General features: G+C 38.1%; 1 long non-coding RNA gene and 1 pseudogene across 3 annotated transcripts; one reads left to right on the top strand and one right to left on the bottom strand.

The window, feature by feature from the left end:
- Positions 1-810: 810 nt before the first annotated feature.
- LOC148918131 (uncharacterized) lies at positions 811-1389 on the top strand. Of its 2 annotated transcripts, none has more exons than XR_016126420.1 (2): positions 811-886; positions 1132-1389. It is a non-coding gene; the product is annotated as an uncharacterized LOC148918131 (long non-coding RNA). The 2 variants fall into 2 exon arrangements; XR_016126421.1 differs by having other exon boundaries at positions 816-886; positions 1072-1389.
- Positions 1390-1628: 239 nt separating this feature from the next.
- On the bottom strand, positions 1629-5028 carry LOC103329659 (ferric reduction oxidase 8, mitochondrial-like; annotated as a pseudogene). The gene is made up of 9 exons (XR_513921.3): positions 4993-5028; positions 4563-4815; positions 4350-4470; positions 4079-4267; positions 3758-3995; positions 3289-3622; positions 2945-3203; positions 2160-2835; positions 1629-2047 (listed from the first exon to the last, which is right to left on the bottom strand). The product of XR_513921.3 is annotated as a ferric reduction oxidase 8, mitochondrial-like (transcript).
- Between the last annotated feature and the right edge of the window lie 209 nt (positions 5029-5237).

The raw sequence follows: 5237 nt of genomic DNA, 5'->3' as shown, positions 1-5237 counted from the left end.
TAGGCCGAACCAGATTCCTAACAATTACGTACTACTTTTACAGGGTAAAATCTCTATTGCTCCCTCTAGTAATAATTTTTCGACCACAACTTTCTCTTTTTAGGATGCAAAACACATAATCAAAAGCCAATTTTCGTATAGCGGCAATCATAAATTGAAGTGAGTTCATAATTTAGCCAAAGTCGGAAAAAAAAAAAAACAAAGGACCCATCTATGGCCTAGGCCGATTTTTTCAACAGCCTAACTGAACAAAAGCACAGTTGATAGGTTTTGAGCTCTAATTATGAACATCATTACCGAATTTAACATTACAAAACAAAATCCACCACCTGTTCTAGATTTCTATGGGTCATAGATTTTCCAAAATAAGGAAAATATAAAGATAATTTAGTTAAAACTGCAAGTAATCTCAATGCATTCCACTAAAAAGCTGGAAGCAGAGTAATTGGAGACTGAGCTTAGTGAAAAGAAAAACCTCGGGTTGAAGAAACTATCCCACTAGCCAGAGTCTGCGGCTTTAGGCTCAACTGGAACCAAGCTTAAGTTTTTCTTTAGTTTCCTATCTTACTTGCTTTTTTTTTTTTCATTTCTTGGAAGGCGCCATGAGAGCTCAAACGAGCTATTGCCCACCTCTTTTTTGGCCGTGAACTTAAAGACTTTGATGGGAAGTGATTTAGTGAAGCGAGCCAGGCAGGGAGGGAAATATAAGGGTCGTATAGCCATTTTTGAACTGTTTTTATAGTATAGCCGAACGGCTGTACTGGCACTTTTTTTTCCCCCCTCCCGATTGTCGTTTGTCATCCCTTTGAAGGAGTGTACAACAGCACTCGAGAAGCATGTACTTACAGACGCCGCATCTCATAAATTAGACACAGAAGAATCAGAGGTAATCTCCATGCCTGTTTATACATTCCATTTGCAATGGGAAATTGGACTGAGGTGATGATCCATTTATTAAAGCTATACTCTCTTCTTCTTCTTTCTCTCTGGAACTTAAAGCTTTACTCCATTTATTTCCTTATCCATAATGGGTTGGCAGTTTTTGATTGGTCCTGCATATTTTATATGAAGAAGCGTGAAATATCTGGCTCAGGAAATGAAATTCTGACGAAAGACATCATTCTTGATCAGATATCAGAGTGTTCATCCTATGGGATAAGCAGAAGAGACACCATAGAGGCTGATGGTGAGACGCTTGAGTTGTGGGAAACCACTGACCAGGATGCCAGCATTGATTTGATGGTTGGCAAGGGCCAGAAGGCGGACGCTGTACCAATTGACCGCAGTCAGACTGAGGCAGTAAAGGAACACAAGAATTATCCTCTTTTTAGCCCAAAAAAAAAAAAAAAAAAAAAGTAAAATAAATTGAATTAGACTTGGCTCCTCCTTTATCTGTTCTTTTTTTTTTATAAATGAAAGATTTAACTCCTCATGGATCTTCCTGTAACCATTAACCAACATGATTATGATATAATTATTTGATTGCTTTTTGAAAAACTTGAATTTTAATCTAGAAAGACATTATTCCACATTTTCCCAAATTGGGCGAGTGCACCCCATTATTCCACACCATAAAAAGTAAACTATCTGCAGTGGAAGAGCAACTGAGAAAAGGCAAAGTTCCAAATTCCAATCATTAAAGTTCATATTTATACTACAATAAGAGACATTTATATATATATATATATATATGTACATTGCTCAAATTCATTATCTTGGAAGCCTAAGAAGCAATTACAAGAACTGATCAATCTAGATAGACACAAACCTGTTGATTAAAATACCAAATATCTAGAGTTGATTGATCACTATACTATTTTGGATGTAAATCTAACTGTTATTATCTTCACTTTTTATTATGGTTTCTGGTGTGAGACTAGAGTGTGAAATTCAGGGAGTGGAAGCTGAAATTGGGTTTCTGCTTCTTAGCTCCACATTTTTCTGGCAAATTGATGCCCCACTGATTCCTTCGTAGTCTCAGGTCCATAGACCAACACTCCAATATCAGATCCACCTGTCTCATCTGGAAACTTTGCAAAGATATCCGCTGAATTCAACAAATGTTAGAAACATATCCTAGTCTTGTATGCCAGAACAAGGAATTTTTAAGGGTTTGGAACTTGGAAAAGATTTCATGGATAAAAAAAGAATCCAAGTACCTTCAAAGTTAGGCCTGCCTCCAAAATGGATTTCATGTTCCTCAAGAGCATCACTTGCTTGTGTTGACCCTTTTTCTAAGCTTTGCTTTGTTTTTGGGGGGTAGGACGAATCTGTTTCTTTAGCCTTCTCCATCTTATAACAAGTGCTACAAAGATGCTGCAAATTAATGCCAGAATGAAGGAAGATATGATAAGAAGATCTGCAACCCAAGATGGAGTCTTCTCCTTGGTGGGATTTTTCTGGGAGGGAACAAAAATGTGGTTGAACATAATGAGAAAGATGAGAAACAGGATAGCGGAAATTCCAGCTATGGCAGCCATCCAAAGTGAGTTTTCGAGTTCACTGATTGAAAAATTCAAGAACTTTGTGCCAAAGTTCACTGTTTGCACTTGAGAAAACTCGTTTACTAGTTCTCTTACTGTTGCATCAGACTGCTCTTCTTGGGTCACAAAGACTTTAACTTTCAGAAGGCATTTTTCTGCTGGCTGGCCAAATATTAGAGGTGAGATTGAGTTCAACAGACAAATGTCTTGGGACTTCTTCACAACATATATGAGCTGCATTCTTGGTAGGAATTTGTTTATGCCGCCGTTTTGGGACGAAGCAAGTTCCTGTATGATGCTCAGAACTGGGGTTATTCCAATTCCTCCAGAAACAAGAAGTAGACTATCATATCTGCACAAGATTTCAAATTCATGTTCACCAGATTTTGAGATGCTAATTGATCATCACTAGCAGTTTAACAATATATATTCTATAATGAAAAGTTAATGTTTTTATGCACCTTAGGAAGTCCATAGAGACAGGTCCATAAGGGCCTTCTACTGCAATAGGTATGTACTTCGTCTGATCGCCATCCGACTCTTGCCTAGTTTGGATCATATGGGAGAGAGAACTTGTCCACGATCCTTCGGATTTGATCATGATAGATATTGTGTTGTCATCAACCCTAGAGCTGGAAGTAATGCTAAATGAGTGCCACTCATATTTGGATATACTTGGTACCTTCACAAATATAATGCTTGTTGGTGTATACTTGGGCCCTGCAATTAGTGGAATGTGATGTTTCATATGATTTCTCCAATTTTAGAAATCTTCGGGTTAGTAAACAAGGTCTAGAAAAATTACCTGGATCTTTTGGTAGAATAAGCTCTATAGCTTTGGAGGGGAAGATTCGTGCTGAAAGAATGCATGTTTCGCGTCTTGATTGTATGATCAGAAGGAGCTTGTCAAGGCCAAACAGAAAAATTCCAGGGAAAAGGAAAACCATGTAGAAGTGACGGTCTCCAGCATGAAACAAGAAGAATACCAGAAAAACCATGTAGAGATGGTGTGTGTAGTAAAATATTTCAAACTGTTTTCTCCTTATTTGAGGAAGTGATGTAATCCAAATCACTAACCCTGTGACCAGACAGATCTCCCCAGCAAGGTACATCCGCCCGCTTTTCTGCCATTCCCATATCTGCGATTGAATGAATTGCACCAAAAAGATCAGCAAAACTAAATAATGCCAATACCAAAATAATACGGCAGAGTTAACACCGAACAGAAAACCAGATGATTGAAATGATCCAAATGAAAAAGGACTAGGATTTACCTCCTCCTGGATAAAGTGGCTGAACCCCCAAATGAACAAAGTGCTTGTACCATGGAAAGTGGCAAAAAATATCATTGCAGTCCCAAGCCATATATGGTATCTTACAAAAGCTTCAAACTGGATGCCAAGCAACTGAAACAAGGCCAGACCTCTTAATATAGGGAAAAGAAGAAAAGCCAGGCAGACTTCTGCAAGCAAACCAAACCGAGTTTCCACCTTTAGGTACTTGAGTTGCCATCTGAGATACAGTTTAAGCGTCAATCATGATGAAGTTCTTGTTCCAAAAGTTCGAAATAGAAAACTTTCGGATTTAGAACTCACGAATTAAGCATTAGTGATTTAGCAGGCTTCAAGTTCTTGAAATCATTTGAGATGCGTGCATAAAAATTCCAAGCTAAGAACAGGATAAAGAGGAAGACTGCTAGTATTTCTAGAGTGGACAAAACACCAAGAAGGGTGTTCACTACCAATGGATTTGAGAAGCCAGCAGTCAATTTCCAACCTTTTCCGCTATCAAAATTAAAGCACACAAGCAGAAGTTAAACTGGCATCTTGAGTGATCATAACCCAATGACATAATAACATGCACTACCTTCTTATTGACTCCCTTGGCTTCAAATTCAAGTAGAATGATCCTATAATAGCCAAAGCAATAGGAGGAAATGTATACACAGCGAACTTAAGACCTGCAAAATATTCAGTATAGTGTTTGTCTGCAAAATATTCAGTATAGTGTTTGTCTTTCCCCCCATTGGATATAGCAGAAAGCAAAACCTATAAATCCAAATGAATCTCAATTATGTACCATAATATCCAAACAGTATAGCCCTTGCTTTATCTTCAGCCACCTTCCATTTTCTTGTCCATAGCTGGTGGTAACTCCATGTGAATAACCAAGTGATGAGAGAAAGATACTCTCTTATGAGAGCATATAATTCCCATGTTGAGGTGTTCCACTTTCTTGCCGGAAATTGGTGTTCACCAGTGTGATGTCTAAAGAGCGAGACTTTCCGCTGAAGTTTTAATTTCACTTCGTTGCATGGAAAAGGGTGCAGATCCTAGAAGAACAAAATATTCTAGATGCAAAGCTACTGAAATCAGTTAACATGCCTGAAAGCAAATAACTGATTTGTATTTCAATAACCTACCCCGCCCAATCAAAAAGTTGTCCAGTCATGTTAAATCTTGACCAGTGGGTTAGTCAGCCATGCGTCAACTATCTTAGAAGTCCGTACCTGATACAATTTTGAAGCAGGAAGATTTCCAATCATGGTCTGCAAAGTTGCCTTGGGGAGATACAATAGTTGCCTTGGGAAGAATCCCCATCAAACCATAAACCCTGAAAAGAACCCCATCAAACCATAAACCCTGAAAACTCTACTTTCTTAAGGAACAAATCATCCGAGTCAAAGAGTAATTGTTAAAAATAAATAATTAGATAAATCAAAGCTGCGTCTTTTTCAGAAACAATTAGCGTACC

The sequence above is a fragment of the Prunus mume genome, linkage group LG4, assembly GCF_029339155.1.
Source record: "Prunus mume cultivar Tortuosa linkage group LG4, ASM2933915v1, whole genome shotgun sequence".
Taxonomy (NCBI): Eukaryota; Viridiplantae; Streptophyta; class Magnoliopsida; order Rosales; family Rosaceae; genus Prunus; species Prunus mume.
Note: the sequence above shows the minus strand (reverse complement) of the source record. Positions and strands in the feature narration are given on the sequence as shown.